An 18,438-nucleotide genomic window follows, 5' to 3' on the forward strand; every position below is an offset into this window, starting at 1 on the left:
GTGAGTCCAGCCCTCCGGAGTTCAGAAAGCACCCTCCGCAATCTCTCCAGATGATCCTCCCACGAAACGGAGTGGACCACCACGTCGTCCAGGTAGGCCGCAGCATACGCTTGGTGGGGCCGTAAGAGGATGTCCATCATACGCTGGAACGTGGCGGGTGCCCCGTGGAGGCCGAAGGGAAGGGTCCGGTATTGCCAGTGGCCACTAGGGGTGGAAAAAGCAGTTTTAGGTTTGGCACTTTCTGAAAGGGGTACCTGCCAATAACCCTTTGTGAGGTCCAGCGTTGAGATGTACCGGGCCCTTCCCAACCGATCCAGAAGCTCGTCCACCCGTGGCATGGGGTAGCCGTCAAACTGAGAGACTTCATTCATGCGGCGATAGTCGTTGCAGAAACGGAGGGTGCCATCCGGTTTCGGGACCAGGACGATCGGACTGGACCATGGGCTGCGTGAAGGCTCGATTACCCCTAACTTCAGCATCTGGTGTATTTCCTCCTCGATAGCTCGCCGACGAGCCTCAGGGACCCGATAGGGCCGTTGCCTGACGATGACTCCGGGAGGCGTCTGGATATCATGCTGGATGACGTTGGTCTGCCTGGGAAGAGGGGAGAACACATCAGAGAACTGACCGATCAGGTGCTGCAGCTCTCCCATCTGGGCGGCCGAGAGGTGGGGATTGGTATCTACCACTACGGGTTCTGTAGAGGCGAGGGCGACGAGCTGGTCCCTAGTCCCAACCCACTTTTTCAGCAAGTTGACGTGGTACAGCTGCTCCGTTCTTCGCCGGCCTGGTTGGCGGATTCGATAAGTCACCGGCCCGATCTTCTCCAGCACTGTGTACGGCCCTTGCCAGGTAGCAAGGAATTTGCATGCCACTGTGGGGACTAGGACCATGACCCAATCGCCGGGACGGAATTCCCGTGGCTGGGTCGCCCGGTTGTAGTGGTGCTGTTGAGCCTGCTACGCTTTGCTTAGGTGTTCCCGGACTATTGGCATGACCCGGTCAATCCTTTCCCTCATCTCCCTTACGTGTTCGATGACCGAACGATGAACTGCCGGCTGCTGCTCCCAGGCTTCCTTCGCCACATCCAGGAGGCCCCGTGGTTGTCGACCAAAGAGGAGCTCGAACGGGGTGAAGCCAGTTGAGGCTTGGGGAACCTCACGGATGCCGAAGAGGACGTAGGGGATCATGAGGTCCCAGTCACGCTTGTCTTCAGCCACGACCCGTCTTAGCATCTGCTTCAGAGTCTGGTTAAAACGTTCGACCAGACCATCCGCTTGTGGGTGGTAGACCGTGGTCCTCAACTGCTTCACCTTCAGCAGCCGGCAGAGGTCAGCCATTAGCCGGGACATAAAGGGAGTTCCCTGATCGGTCAGGATCTCCGCTGGGATGCCAACTCGGCTAGACAGCAGGAAGAGCTCCTGAGCGATGGTTTTTGCTGTGGCCTTCCGCAGGGGGATCGCCTCTGGGTACCGGGTGGCATAGTCGACGATCACCAGGATGTGTTCATGTCCCCGGGCAGACTTAGGCAACGGCCCCACAAGGTCCATCCCGATGCGCTCGAAGGACACCTCGATGATGGGTAGCAGTATCAGCGGGCTGGGGGGAGGCTTCCTGGGTGACGTTACCTGGCAGGTGGGGCAGGCCTGGCAGAACAATTTCACCTCGGCGTCCATTCCCGTTGGACCGTGTTGGCCGGCCCGAGATGTCCCGCCATGGGGTGTGAGTGTGCCAACTCCAGCACGGTCTCCGTCTCCGTCTTCGTACGAGGCACCACCAGCAGTAATTTCTCCTCCCCCCTCCGCTGCGCGACACAGTATAGCAGGCCCTTCTGAACCACAAAATGCGGGAGAGGATGGGGCCCAGGCTGAACTTCTTTTCCGTCCAGGATCCGAACCTGGGCCCAACAATGCTTCAGCCGGTCGTCCTCCCGTTGTTCCCTGCCAAATGAGCCCCCTCCCGTTGGGCCGCATCCGCCAGTTCTATGGCCCCCACGAGCTCGAGCATCGTGGTCGGATTTCTCATGCCGACCGCCTGTCGATGGGAGCGGGGAAGAGCCCGGAGGAGACGGTCGATGACCACGCGCTCCGCTACCTGGGTGGCCGAGGAGGATCCATCCAGCAACCAGTGATGCGCGAGCCGCGTGAGCTCGGCAGCTTGAGCACGGGCGGGCAGTCGAGACTTGTACTCCCACTCGTGAAACTGCTGAGCCGCGCAGATAGAGGATAAGCCCAGCCGAGCTAGAATTTCCCGTTTTACTTCGGTGTACTGGGCAGCGGTAGCGGCAGGGAGAGCGAAGTACGTTTGCTGAGCTTCACCGGTCAGTAGGGGTGCCAGTGCCCGTGTCCAGCCACCCTCAGGCCACCCCTCCATGGTTGCTGTGTTCTCGAACACCTGCAGGAATGCTTCCACGTCGTCATGAGGGGTCATTTTCGGGAGCAGCTTGGTTGCTTGTGCCTGGGCATCTGGTCGCGGAACGCGTGGGGCGGTGGTGGCATGGAGAGCTGCGAGCTCCTGCTCGGTCTGTCCTTGCCGAGTGGCCAGGTGTTCCACTATCTGTTGTTGGCGGATGCTGACCTCGGTGAGATGCTTTAGGAGTTCTTCCATATCGGGGAAAGGGAGGAGCGCGCACCTGTGACAGAAGAGGAAAAAAAAAATCCAGGAAAAGGGATGAGAACAGTCAAAGAAGGTGATGTTGCTTGTCGGTGATTCTTCCCTGACTTTGCCCGCATTCTCCACCACTTGTCACGGGGTGAAGAATCACACGACAAGGACTGTTTCAATAAATGCCCGGAGGGTGGATTTTATTGACACACAAATGGTGAAAAGGTGACAAACAGGTGTAGAAGTGCGCTGGTACAGTCTGTGCTCTCCTCGTTGGTCCTTGTGCAGGGTGCTCGTGCCCGATGGCGGCTATCCGGTCACACGCTGCTATCTACAGGGGTTGAAAAATGAGAGAGAGAGAGAGAGGTTAGCTGCAGTCTTTCTGGAGGTCGAACTCTCTGTGGCAAGATCTGCTGGGCTTATAATGCTGCCGGCAGACGAGCTGCAGCTGGGACCGATCAGCCGGTAACGAGGAAGTGCAGGTGTTCTGCCTCCGTTTCCAGGGCGACGCTGATGAGATACCAGGACGCTCGTCACAATATGCAACCTCCTCATTACTATTTACAGCTGAAATAGGGATACCACTTACCACCTCATCAATACTTACCAAGCGTGTTATTTTTGGCTGTTGTTCTTTGCCCTTGGAGAAAGAGAAAATGGTTGGCACAGCATTGTCCTTCAGACATGTCCTTCCCTAATAAAAATGACAGGAAGCATACAAAATATTACATTATTGGAATTACATTATTGTCATATTGGCTGTAAATGGCTGTTATTCATAACAGAGATGTAGGCGTTTGTTTCATTATTCGGTCTAACACTAGTATGAATGTACAGATTACATTTAAAAATTATTATTGCTATTAAACGAATATGTAACTGTTCGCAATAACTGTCACAACGGAATCATTCTGTGTTCCGCTGTCTCGCTTGGAGAATAATTTTTCAAACATGAATTTCACAGAGAGAATTTTATTTTTTTTATCGTATTTGCATAAAAGGTAAGGCTGCACAATATATCGAAATTTTCGAAATTTCGCAAATGTATATATCGCGATATGCATACCACCACAGCTTGCAAGGGTCATGAAAAAAAGACAAAGAGAAAATAACTCTCAAAAAAAATGTTGTAGCTTTAACAAGAATCAGTGTATATCTAATTCATACAGTGAAAACTAAGCAGTGTTTTATTTTTACATTTGATTATTCCATTTCTGTTGTTAAATAAACCTAATGTAGGATAACCTAAAACTCTAAACCCAGTGGTTTACACTGATGTTAAAATAACACTTCTTATGCTACAGTAAAACACTGATGTTCACTTTCAGAAGTTGTAGGGATGTTTTTAAACGCATGTAGGTTATATAATTTTAAATATATTTTAAAGATAATTGAAATTTATTTTACACACTTTAAGCATTATCGTATCGCATATAGAATATCACATTATGTAATGAGTTATCGCATTTTTCTTCAATATCGTGCAGCCCTAAAAGCACTGAAATGTAAAGGTTTGCAAAAAGTGGTCATGTTGCTTGATTTTTGCATCGGTGAAAACCCTAAATTTAACTGGTGTGTCACTAATTTCACCTTAACAATGACCTAATCAAATATTTAGTAATGTAATGTAAATGAATGTATGATGGTCAATATTTCGCCAATTTCAACCAATAAGTTGCTTGACTCTTTGTAAGGTATGAAACGAGGTGTCTGTACCCTGGAGTCAGTAGTGAAGTGATGACTCTCGAAATGTTCACTGCACAGACGAGAATACTTGTTAGGAGTCCAATTCTGTCGTTTCATGTTGAGCATCCACTGGTCCAGCCTGAGATGTTCTGGATCACCTAGAGGAAAACTTTACACAAACAAATAGATAGTTACCTCCTTCACAGACTACTGTCAAGTAATAGAACTTAAATTACTACAGTGTCCAAAAGGTTGTAACGTTAATAAAAGACGCTGTTTCGTTGTACTGTCTATTGAGTAATTACAGGCTAATTTCCTACACATATCTTTGAGGACATGTCAAAAAATACTTCCAATATAGTCAGTGTTAGTAAATGTTACGCTAAATTATGAAATGCAGGCGTAACATTATATGACAACGTTTCAGACGTTTTATACGTTACAGTCCATGGTTTCAGCCTACAGCTAATCACAGTCTGTTGGATCTTGGAGTGTAATAAAGTTTATAAATGCAATTATGAATAATAAATAAATTATTCGAAATAAAATTAATAAATGAAATTATATTAGAATTTCACTCACCGGAAAAAATGTAGTCCAGGCTTCTTCTGGGACGATCTGTTAATACAATTAGCCCACAGCAAGTCATTATGACAGTGAAATAATCCCGACGCGGCTGGAATTTATTTATTTTTACGATAAATTAGCTGAGGTAACGTGACGGCTAACGGACAGCAGACAAATGGCTAATGACCACAGCAGCGGGAATCCACCTGTCACTCAAATGTGGACACACCCTTAATTATGCAGAACTTTAAGGATTAATCAACTAAACGGATGAGTTATAAAAAAAATTCACCCCCCTCACAGTTGTCTTGAAGGGCAAAATTGGCTGTATAGACCAAAGCCACATACAGACACCAGGCTGTAAAATTTGGCATTTTAACATGGGGGAGATACAGATTTGACTCACTTTTGACACCAGCCTCAAGCGGCCAGTCAACGAATTGCAGTTTAACTCACTTCCGTGTTGGTTTCAAGAGAGAGACGGGGAGGTTGCCGCTTGGTTTTCGCTGGCACTTGATGCTTGCTGTGTTTTTCAGCCTCTGCAGTCTCACTATATGAGAACATGAATGCATGAACTTAATTTCCAGAGCCGCTCTAAGAGTCACTGAAGTTCATCAGCATTTTACAATTTAATTTAAGAAAAACTAAGAAAAACACATGGAAACTCAAAGGTCTTCACCACAACCCATCAAAATAAAAGTTCAGTTTAACTTGATAATATATTACTGTTGTATAGTAGAATTTAGATGTTTAGTAATAATTTTTATTAATAATTATTAAACTCCCTCAGTTTAATAATAATACTAACACTAATAATAATAAATTAGCAAAAAAAAAGAAAAAATGATTTTTTTAAGGAAAAATCACACTTTTTCTTCTATGTTGTAATTTTAACAGTATAAAGCTCAGTTGTGCTGCATGTTGTTGGACAAAAAAAAAAAGTTTAATTTCATATAAAAGATCAATTAAATTAATGTTTTATGTCTTCATTTGATTACTAGAAAATTCATAACACAGAATTTGTGGAAACAAAACATTTCATAGAAATATATATATTTTATTACTAAAATGGTTGTTTTTATTAATATTCAAGCATCACAGACAATGGCAGACAGCAACCAAGGTAGCTTTGGCATAATGTCAAGAACACTTCTACAATTGACTTAGTTTCTTTACAGTTATTGAGGTAAACATGCCTAAATTACTGAAAAAAGGTACTGGTTAAAATGTGAATGTTACCCAACCCTAGTCTCACAGCAGACACGCCCCTTCAAACAAAGCGTTCAAATCAGGGTAGGAAAAATGCCATTTATTTCTAAATTATGACCATTTTTAACATTTAACATTATAAGTGCACCCCAGGAAGCATTATAAAATAATGCAGTTCATGATACTCGCTAAAACTGGTATTTTGACACAATTTTGTGTTTTTGTCCGTTCAAGGTTGAAAAAGCGAAAGAAGGCGAAACTCGTACTCGCTCGCTATGAAGCAGTTGACTAAGTTGTGTCATGGCCACAACTTATTACCTCGTTGGAACATGATAATATGTCATGGCCACAAGATATTAATTTGTGGGAACATCATAGCATGTTGAGGCCATGCTCTACTTCTCCTGCGTGACCATAGCAACCTGGGATTATCAGAAATTGATAGAAATGCCAGACTTGATTATGAGCTCCAGACAGAACCTAATTATTGTTGATAGTTGTTCTTCACTGATAATCTTCCCCTTCACAGTCATTCTCAAATCTCTTTTGAACTGCAGCAAATTCAAATTTGGCACAACTCATTGGTTACAACTCAAGCGGTTCATTGATGTCAGACCTGCCATTTTAAATCAGAATGCAAATGTAAATTAGATTTGAGAGAATAGAAAAAAAAAAAAAAAGATGATGTTTCGGTTCCTGACAAAAATGATTCCAGAAGACTTTAAAGGAGTCATAATGTTGTGTTACCTTGGATACCCAAATGCTCTATTATAGTATTTTAGGCACTTCTAAAAAAGAAAAGTGGAAAAAAAATCAACACAGAGCCCCTCAGACCCTTATTTCTAAAGGCATTATTGTCTCGCGAGATCTGATGCGATGTTTTGGCTGTCGTGGACGGTCATTATAATAATGCAAATGAGGGGCGCGTTGATTGGTTGCAGGAATGTATTTTACTACTTCCAAGCGGTACAAAAACATAGACAAAATACTGCAATAGCTCAATAAATGTGACGGTACTTATTGTTAGTGAAATTGTAATCACAACCAAAGAAAAAAGAAAAAATACACCATTGCCAGATACATTCTTACAGAAGCCCCATTAACTGAAAGCTATTTTCAAACTGCATGTTTTGCATGAGTTTGGCTAATAATGTTTAGTGGTATATTGTTTTCATACTTGCATTTAAACAGTTTTAGCCACTGAGCATGGACTCCTGTACCGTCACTACTGTAGCTGCTACTGCTAGTGTAAAACAAAGTGGAAAGATGTGGCTAGCATTCGTAGAGTCCATTCCCCGTGTTTACCTCGAAGGTAACGTTACATACAATAGCCGCATTAGCAGTTAGCTGCTATTTGTTAACCACAGTAGAGCAATAAAAACACAGTCTTACCTTTTCAATTTCTGGCAAGTCCCTGATGGTTGGGATGGCACCTTTTCCCAAACGGAGCTTCGAGGCCAAGTTCGCCTGATACTGCCCCAAATTTGTAAAAGATTCCGGTGTAAAATGTTTAGCACACACACCTAACGATACGCCACTTGAAAGAGTTGTTGGGACAGCGTCATTAAAAATGAATTTCATCCACTGTTCCCTGATAGTTTCGTCCGTTTTTGGTAGATAAAACACATTTGCATGTTGTTTGTGGCAGTCACCCACAGAGCATCTCAGGTGTGCACTCGATTTCTCCATCTTTCTCGAGTCAACTAAACTGAATCTGAGGGGGAGAGGGGCGGGCTTCCCGCGGCATAGGTTTGCGGTGTCCATATTTGGTATATCCTCCCCCGTCTTGACGTCAAGAAGGGGAAAAAATCAAAATCTCGTTTTTTCGTGCGCGTGCACGTGGACTATTTTACAAACCCCGAGGTAAACAAACGCTTCACTTTTAAATATCGGCTTCCCGGCCAGTGTATAATCATTATGCAATCATAACATACATTGATTCTCGTGGAAAAGTGAAATTTCTACATTATGACTCCTTTAAATATTGTGCAGGAGGAATGGACAACTTTATTAATGCTACTTTTGTGGTGTGTTTTTTTGTTTTTGTTTTTTTTTGACAGTTTATTAACTCTCATTGTATGGAAAAGGACGTCATGAATGTTCCACTTATAAAAGTATCATAACAGTAGTCCATATGACTTGTGTACTTGTTTCATGGCATAACGCAGACGAGTTTATTGCATTTTTCCATTATAATGTGCAATCTTAAGGTGCGGTCACATCGGGCAAAAAGGTCTATTGTCTATTTTCAGTAGTGTAGCAATGCAGAACGCACAACTCACACAAACTCCTAAACATGAACAACAGTTTGGAACAACCTGAGGGTGAGTAATTAACAGAATGTTAATTTCAGGGCAAACTATTCCTAAGAGCTTTTTCTAAGCTGATCTAAATAAGTTAAGTGAAAAACAAAGGCTGAGAGGGTAGAGAGAGGCAAAGTAGATACAAAGCTCAAGCAAACATGCTGCTTGAGCCAAAAATGTGTGCCAGTGTGCTGGACGGCCTTCAAGCACTGAAGGACAGAGAAAGACAGAGGACAGAGAAGAGGGCGTGGGTGTTGTGAGGGTGTTCAGAGTCTCTCAGAAGACAGGGGATTATAAATGTCTTCTTTTTTAACTTCTCTTCTTTGTTTTCATAGTAATAGTAAAATGTATGATTATCATAGCTTTTTCTTTTAAAAGTTTATACATATATTAACACAGACAGAAAACAGATGTTTTAATGCTGCAAATAGATCGCACAATCAAAAACTGATTGATTTTTGATTCTCACACATAGCTGACAATAAACAAGAAGGACAATGAACGGCAGAGTTTAAGGTGGTCATTTAAAGTAGAGCCAGTAGTGGATATTTGTGTTTGGATTTATTACTTTATCATTGATGGTTGGCTGGCAGATGTTAGTAGCCCCAGACAGCATAAGCTTTGTGTGTGAACACGCAGTGGTTGTACTAAACATTTTGTTGAGCAGAGTATTCTGGAAATCGATAAGTTCCTTCATACTTATTTGGCATTTGAAAGAAAGCACATGATTATTGTTGCTAGATTGGTCAAATTGATTATAACATTGAGTGGAATATTTCAGAATTGAACAAGTTCAATGCTCTGACTGGGTGGTTTGGATCTTGTGGAATCTGGCAACACTTGTGGAGGCTCATTAGGTCCTATTGCAATATAATAGAGCTATTGAAAAGAGGGGGAAAAAACATTTTCAGGATAAAGAATCTATGGGCTGGATTAAACCACATGAACGGCCGAATCCGTCCAGCTGGCTGCAGTTTGCCCATGTCTAATGGCTTATGGGCCAAATAAAAAAAAGTGCATTAAATGACCACATTATTCGCATTGTTTTGTATTGCCACCAAATATATATAATATATATAATTCGGAGTTGTCTACTTTCCTTTGGGCTAAAATTAAGGTGGAAACTCAAAAGAGTTGTTGTGTGATTTTGTATGTTTATGTTTGTTTCTTGTTTTCTCCTTAGGGCAAAGCAAGCGAGGAAGCTCTCATGACAAGATTTAGGGGATGTAAGGCAGGATGTAAGGTGATCGTCTTCTATTTTAGTTTGTTTGTGGTTGCATAATGTCAGCTCTTTTGTGGAGCTCACATGTCATGTGGTGGGCATCGTGTTCAGTGGGAATGAATTTGCCCTGTCTATCATCAGCCGTTGTCATGCCATTTTACCAGATTTGTTTAGAGCAACATTTCTATTAAACAAATTCTGTTATCATTTATTCATTCTCATGTCATTACAAAACGGCATAGCAGTTATTTTCAATATAATGAAAGTGAATGAATGGTGACCAGTGGCTGTCAAGCTCTAAAAAGAACAAAAAAGCACCATTGAAGTGTCATAAAAGTTGTCCATATTAGGGCTGCATGATTTGCAGGAAAAAAAATTAATTGTGATTTTTAAAATGCATATTCAATGTTTTGTATTATTATTATTATTATTATTATTATTATTATTATTATTATTAAATAAAATATAAAAATACTAAATAACAAAAGAAATGTTACTATTGTAATATTTCATTTAAAAATATTTAAGAAAAATAATATTACAATAATAATTTTATTTCACATTACAACTGAAAAAAGCACTATTTTTTAAAAGCACAAAGTCTTAAATTCTTCATTTTCAAATTTTAAACCATGTAAGCTCGCGCTCGATCGGCCCAATGGAGGCATCCGACCAGCGCGGAAGGTCTTAACGTGTTACTGTCTTTTCTCGAGGCAAAGTATTTTTTGATTAAATGCAATACATTTGAATATGTGTTCTCTGATTATTTCATCTGACTCCATAAATGAAAATGTTTTAATGATATCTGTAGATCATTAATTATGAGCGAATGTTTGACTATTCCTTTTAACTCTTTAATGAAAATAATGTCAAAGTCAGTTAGAATAATCAAATGTACCAATTTATTATGTCAGGTAAATGTATCATGCCAATTTCATAATCAAATCAAAGATAATCGATACAAAACATCAAATGCTCTGGAATAAAAAGAAGAGATGCAACCCAACATTAAGAAATACATGAGGCTGAGAGGTCTCACTCTCAGCCTCACGGGCTAATCTGAGGTACAGAAAAGGCCCAGAATCCCCTGCTGCATTTCATTATATAGTAAGGACCTCTTTTACTTGGAAACATCTTTTAACAATGGAAATTTGCATTCAGAAGTTACACCTTTTGGGGGTGGGGGTGGAGACCATAGAGACCACCGTCCTTTGTGTGTCAGTTATCCCTAAACTCTTAAAAACCTTATTACCTTTTGTTTTACTTATTTGGAAATGAGACATTTGTACCAGTCACATTGTGACATTTTAAATGATACCAGAGAAAAATACTCTGTGATAATCATTCACATTAAACTATACATTTTCTTGAGTGAATACAGGTGATCTGAGCATGAGAGAGAGGGGGTGAGGGAAGAGGGAATGAAATGTAGATTAGGATGACTCGGAGGTGAGACTTTCGTCTCGATAGTGCACGAGGGCTAGTTCAAATGTTAATTTCCAGAGAGGTCCATTGTCCTCTCAGGGTCTGGTCGCTCTTCAACCAGACTGTCCGGCATTTTGTAATTTCTCAATTCTTACAACCATTAAACTTATTTTGACCAAAAACCACAGGGAGGCCTTAAAGCTTCTCTTTTGTTGAAAAAATGCTTCTGAATACAAGAATGGAATGTTGGTTGGTTCCTGTTTGCATTCCCAAATGCATGTTAAAGTGACCAAAACTGCAAATGCAGAGATAGTTCATTTGGCGCAGAACACAGTGCCACGCTTCACTCTGAAACACTCAGTGCATATATTTAATTAAATCGCAGCCTTTCGCAGCAATTTTGTAATCTCACTAAGCTGCAATTCTGGCTTCAATAATTTTTTTGGCTCGTCCATATTACTTGTGAGATGTATTGCAAGCAGTGGTGTAGACGGGCAGGGCCTTGTGGCACTAGCCCCTCCTGATAACTGATGGGCCCCCCAGTGTGCCCCCACCCTTCTACTTGCCTGTCACTCACGAATTCAAATTACATCTTTCAACTTTCGTTTGAATAATTAACATTTCCCTAATGCTTCTCAACAAAGAATAGTGAGCTACTGCACTCCAAGAAAAAAAAAGAAAAAAAAAGAACATGGAAGGTTATCTATTTAATATACAATGTTTCATCAGTTTGCAAGTTGTTGAAGCTCTATATTTTGGTATATTGTTTTTCAGTATGAAGATAGACTAAGTTTGCTGTTAACTCCTAGACCTAGATAATGCTAAACATTAGAAAGCACTGTGGCTGAATGTAATACATTTGATGCTGCTTATTTCAATATGATTTAATCTGGCTTTTCCTGCATTTCTTTTTTTTTTTTGGCTGGTATACATGCAATATCTTGGGCTGCCAAAGCAAATCATATGTTATCTCACGTAATTTAAAAGCCCTATATATCATAGGTGGTGGTCTCAAGTTACGTGACCATTGCGAATTTAAAGAACATAAAATGTTGGCCACAACGAAAGACCATTTTTGACCCAGGAAAAAACCCTGTTTAATGTTTCATTGAACAACGAGCAAGTCTGAGAGATAAAGGGATAGCTCACCCAAAAATTATCATTCTGCTGTCATTTACTTTCTTTCATGTTATTCCAAGCCTTTGACTTTCTTTCTTCCATAGAACAAAAAAGATGTTTTTGTCCAAATGTAATGAACGGCAATGGAGACCAAATCCATCTCTGTTTTGATCACCATTGACTTTCATTATTTATATATATGTATAAGTCATATATATATATATATATATATATATATATATATATATATATATAGTACCAGTCAAAAGTTTGGAAACACTACTATTTTTAATGCTTTTGAAAGAAGTCTCTTATGCTCATCAAGCCTGCAGTTAAAAAAAAAAAAAAACAGTAATATTATGAAATATTATTACAATTTAAAATAATGGTTCTCTTTTTTAATATACTTTAAAATGTAATTTATTTTTGTGATGCAAAGCTGAATTTTCATCAGCAAGTACTCCAGTCTTTGGTGTCTTATGATCCTTCAGAAATCATTCTAATATGCTGATTTATGATCAATGTTGGAAACAGTTGTGCTGCTTAATATTTTTTTATAACCTGAGATACTTTTTTCAGGATTATTTGATGAATAAAAAGTTAAAAAGAACTGTATTTATTTAGAATAGAAATCTTTTGTAACAATATACACTACCGTTCAAAAGTTTGGGAACAATAACTTCTTTTTTTTTAAAGAAATTAGTACTTTAATTCAACAAGAATGCGTTAAATTGATAAAAGGTGATGGTAACGATTTATATTGTTAGAAATGTTTTTATTTTGAATAAATGCTGTTTTTATGAATCAATGCTGTTAACGTTTTACTCATCAATGAATCCTGAAAAAAGTATTCCAAAAAAATATATTAAACAGCACAACTGTTTCCATCATTGATAATAACTGAGTATCAAATTATCATATTAGAATGATTTCTGAAGGATCATAAGACACCAAAGACTGGAGTACTTGCTGATGAAAATTCAGCTTTGCATCACAAAAATAAATTACATTTTAAAGTATATTAAAAAAGAGAACCATTATTTTAAATTGTAATAATATTTCATAATATTACTGTTTTTTTTTTTTTTTTTTTTTTTTTTTTAACTGCAGGCTTGATGAGCATAAGAGACTTCTTGCAAAAGCATTAAAAATAGTAGTGTTTCCAAACTTTTGACTGGTACTGTATATATATAATATTCTTATATATAAGTGGAAATAAATAAATGCATAAATAAATAAATAAATGTGGAAAAAAATACAATTATACATAAATAATATGTATAACAAATATATTTATACACACCTGTATATACATTTATACACTTATTTCCTTATTTATGTATAATTGTATTTTTATATCATTTATTTATTTATGCATTTATGCATTTATTTATTTCCACTTTTATTTATTTTCACATTTATTTAGGTATATATGTATTTATGTCTACATTTATTTATTTATTTATGGATTTATTTATACATTTCTTCCTCTGTATGCTAATGAGGGGGGCGTTTTACCTCAGACATAGCAATCAAGCTCAGAGTGGTAGTGCTGAAGCTTTGAGGATACAGCGAAACCTTGTGGTGTGAACGAAACGCAAGAGGTGTATGGACGTGCCTTTGCAAAAAGTCCCACAGGGAATGAATGACTTGGAGATGGGCAATATATCCAAAATCTTATATCACGGTTTAAGTCATTTATTATCACCATAACTGTATGCATACAGGGTTCCCTTTCGAGAGGTCTCTCGTATTGCGTAAGTAGCTTACACTATGGGAAAACTTATTTTCTCGAGAATATTGAAGCCAAATTTTTTAAACGCAGTGCAGCTGCACAGCAGACAGCTAGCTGAACGTCAAGCGTGGTCATTGGCTGTGCTGCAGCAACTGCACAAACCTATGGTGAGGCGGCTCGTGCGCGCGAAGAAGTCAGGTCGCTTCGCGCCCATGGGCGTCAGAGCATGCCGGAATGGGCGTGGCTTATAGCTATATAAGCCCCCATTTTCGCCATAGAATCAGATTTAATCTCCTTCAGCAAGTTTCCACTTCGCTGTCCTCCGGATTAAAGAAGCCTTCTTCGCCGCCGTCAAAAAGCCTTCAGCGGAACAAGCCACCTGCTAAGCAGATCTGCTGTTCTGCTGTGCCATCCGGCGTGCTATGTCCTTTTACAAAAAGCTAGTGTGTTCGCCGCTGCGACTCACGAGCAATTTCACAGGCGTTGTTTCAAATGCCTCGGGTCACCTGCGCCTCGTGCAGAGGCCCTGTCTTCGTCACAGATCGTCACAATCTCTGCGCTTCCTGTCTGGGCCGTGACCACACGGAAGCTACACTCTCTAAGGGCGGCTGGCCGAAGTGTGATGAAATGGCGCTCTACACTGAGGGCTCGACTGACCAGCTTCGCCAACGACGACCCCGCGCCCACTCCCCCTTTTCCTTTGCTCGAGCCGCGCACGAAAAAGCGCCGCGCACTAGGGCTGTCGCGATAACCGCAATATTGCAGTACCGCGTTACTGACAAGACAACCGCAGAGGAATGCAAGTAACCGCAGCAACCGCGATATTCGCATTTTTTTTCATAAGGCAATACCCTTCTTGTTTTGAACTTCGTGCATGTGTATTGAATGTTAAATAAGTTAATAATGATAACGAGATGTTTTTATCATGGTGATTTGTACAGAGGCTTCGTGGATTTGCACTTAAGCCTAAAGAGACAGTGAATGAGAGTGATCGACTGAGCGCGTGCGATTACCTGCGTCTGTCTTGGAAGTCAAGTCATATAGATTCGTGAAAAGGTTGCTGTATCCAAGGAAAGCCAAATATGTTGTGTCATCCTTTTGACGTTTAAGGGCATTTACCATGAATGGCATCAGCGACAGTGCTGGTCAGCATTCCACAGCACGAGGAAGCCGCGGGAAACAAAAATCAGAGAGTCACGCATTGAATCGCATCAGCTTCAGCGTTACCCATGCGACGCATTGCTGGTCAGCTGAGCCTTGAAAAGTGGAGCTCAAAGTTAAAAATAATTAACACCTTGTTTCATTACTATCTTTTAATGAATCAGCGTTTTTTGAACGTGTTCGTTGAATGAACGGTTATAATGACTCATTCAAAGACAGTCTGTTCCCACTGTAACTGCGCGCTGAGTGACAGCCTTTCAATGCGCAGATAGACGCTGTTGAGTTTCGGTTACATTGGTTACTGAAAATGTACTCGTTTTTGTGCATGCTGACCTTTATATAGCAACAAATAAATATAAATAAATCAAACATAAATAAATAAATAAATAAATAAATAAATAAATAAATGGCGATAAAACCACATATCGCGCTATTGAGCCATTCAAAATTACCGCAAGGGAAAATCCTTCACCGCAACAGCCCTACCGCGGACAGAGGATGCCAGAGCGGGCGAATACAAGAGAGCACACGCTGGCCCAGTCCCCGCGTACCTCTCTGTCTCCCAGAGAAACAACCTCGCCGGTCCTGTTCACACAGGCGGACCAGCGACCCCTCTCAGCGAGCGGCCGGTCTCGTCTCTTTTGGGGCATCAGATGAGGAGGACGACAAGGATGACAGCCTTTCCCTCGCTGCATCTGAATGTGAGGAATGGACGTGCTCCGTGGCCAACCCCGCACCCTCAACACAAGCCAGCACGAGCGACTTGAGAACCAGCCTTGACGCAGAGCTTCTCCGCGTGCTAACTAGGGCCATTGAAGACCTCGAGCTCGAGTGGTCTTCACCCGAGGAGCCCACACGTAGCAGACTGGATGAATGGTTCCTGCAGGGTATGCGCCTTTCTTTCCTGAAGTACACGACGGGCTAGCGAAGTTCAGCTCATCTAAAGCCTTCTGTTTCCTCAACACTCTCGACTGTCGACGGCGCTGTGGAAAAAGGATACGAGATGAATCCACCCCTCGAAGAAGCTGTGGCAGCTTTACCCGCCCACCGCCATGGGATGGAAAGCTAAAACGACTCACCCGTCCAAGCCTTGCCGGCCTTTTCAGTTCTCGCCGGCCGAGCCTACGCCTCCCCTGGCCAAGCTGCTTCGGCGCTTCACACCATGGCTGTCCTCCAAGTTTTTCAGGCCAAACTTCTCCGCTCGATGGACGAGTCTGGACCTGAACCGGAAGCTTTCAGAGACCTGCGCAGCGCCACTGACCTGGCTCTGCGAGCTACCAAATCAACCGCCCAGGCGATCGGCAGGAGCATGGCGAACTTGACGGTGCTTGAATGTCATCTTTGGTTGAACTTAACAGAGATGAAGGATGCAGACAGGGCAGCTTTCTCGACTCCCCCTATCTCTACCACCGGTCTGTTCGGCCCAGCAGTCAAGGGTTTTACGGAGCATTTATGAGATTTTATAACCTGGAAGTTCCCACTTTACAAACAAAGGTTCTTTCAATATAATAAGTGTTAAGCACAATTCACCATACTATAAGGCTGTATATCTGGTCCTGGTTCAATCCAAACTACGGTTCTTATACATTTTAAATAAGGGGTTTGGCCCTTTTTAACCCTTTAGAACCTGAAACTAAAATAGGTGTTTTTCACATAATTAGATTTTTTGACTGTAAAATTATAAAACAATGTGCTATCTTCATGTGCAAGGTGTCATCTTTTGCAGAAAAAGATAAGCTTTCAACAAATTACAGTTATTGAGCATTATTGTGTGTGGTGAGTTTGTAAATAGAATTTAAATAGACAAAAAAAAAAAAAAAACGAGAGTAAATTTACTGATTTTTATTTAGAAAAAAACAGAAAAAACAGAACGAAAAAAACTAACACTTTAAAGTTGAGAAATGAACTATAATACATATATACAAGTCTTTTTTGTGACATTGGGTTGCACAGTTTTCATTTAGGACGCTTTTTGTCATACACGCACACATACAAATGCACGCATTCATAGGCACGCACAGGTCGCACACATACACATGCTTAGATACGTGAAAGAGTAACGGCCATCCGCCTCCCAAATTTCATTAAAAATCATCCCAATCCCCTCTTCTGCTGTCTAACACTTATTTCGCCATGTATTGGCGACAACACTTTGTTTCTTTTATTATTTTATGCAATCCAAAACACTCTAACCTGCCGCGCGTCGTATCTCTCTGTTCAAATCCTTCCATCCCGCGCTGCTGTCATTTGTAGACGGAAAGCATGACATTACCGTAATAAGCCGTATATTGGCGAAAAGCGCACAATGTCTACTTTCAGGAACTATTTGAATTATTTTGATAGTGCAAACGGTTGAAGAGTTACAGTGACATGAATACAGCTTGGTTGGCTGTGTCGACACATCCGGTTTTAAAGGGTTAAGGCCCATTCCTTGGTTCCCTATATGAGGCTCGTCACTGGTCTGGCCTCTATTAGGACTCATAACTTTACTCTTCTATGTGCCTCGGGCGCTCTGCCCTAGGCTATAGTATGGGGCGAAGTTTTAAGCACGCACGGCATTTTGAAAGGGGTTCCCATAGCATAAGCTACTTACGCAATACGAGAGACCTCTCGAAAGGGAATGTCTCGGTTACTAACGTAAGCTCGGTTCCCTGAGAGAAGGGAACGAGCATTGCATAACCCGCCGTGCTACTGTGCTTAGATCAGGGGATCAGGGGATCGCACAGCCAATGACGCACAGCAAAGCTCTTGACGCTCAGCTAGCTGTCTGCTGTGCAGCTGCACTGTGTTTTAAAAATTTGGCTTCAATATTCTCGAGAAAAGGAGTTTTCTCATAGCGTAAGCTACTTACGCAATAGTCGTTTCCTTCTCTCAGGGAACCGAGGTAACATTAGTAACCGAGACGTTACCATCTTTATTACGGACATGGAAAACAAACTGTTCCAAATCCGGTCAGGATTTCTAAAATGTCTTGGCTGCACACAATAAGAGAAACAGCATCTTCAACAGATCTGATAACAGACACTTTGACATGGAAGCGCGTGCAAGTGTCCACTATTGATCACATTTAATGTAAAGTGTTGGGTGGGGCTGATAGCTTGCGTTTGTTGTCGATGAGACTCGCACAGCAGCTCAGAATGCGGAGAGAAACCAGCGCACATTTCACTGGAGTCTGTATTGAAGTTTACATTCCTAGTTTCCTAATTTTGCATGCATAACCTGTAACAATTCACATGCTTGAAATATAACGCATATTTCATAGATGCTGGTCTTAGATACTGCATCAATTGAAATTATTCCGGATTAAATCAAACCAAAGGTGCTCATGTAATAGCAGCTAGTGAGACATGCATCTAACGCCATGCAGTGTATATACAGTGAGGAAAATAAGTATTTGAACACCCTGC

At 41.4% G+C, this 18,438-nt stretch overlaps 1 protein-coding gene across 15 annotated transcripts in view; it reads left to right on the forward strand.

Annotated features, from left to right (window-relative positions):
* Window positions 1–18,438, forward strand: part of thrb (thyroid hormone receptor beta) — a 443,394-nt gene that overhangs the window by 119,795 nt on the left and 305,161 nt on the right. For 5 of the 15 annotated variants that reach the window (XM_084422934.1, XM_084422922.1, XM_084422925.1 and 2 more), the window contains one exon: window positions 9,553–9,612. The exons of 8 other annotated variants lie outside the window; for them this stretch is intronic. The gene's annotated coding sequence lies outside the window, so the exon portion shown is untranslated. The remainder of the gene's footprint in view (window positions 1–9,552; window positions 9,613–18,438) is intronic. 2 more of the 15 variants (XM_084422918.1, XM_084422919.1) reach the window with 1 other exon arrangement.

This window comes from Rutilus rutilus, assembly GCF_951802725.1.
Source record: "Rutilus rutilus genome assembly, chromosome: 11".
Lineage (NCBI taxonomy): Eukaryota > Metazoa > Chordata > Actinopteri > Cypriniformes > Leuciscidae > Rutilus > Rutilus rutilus.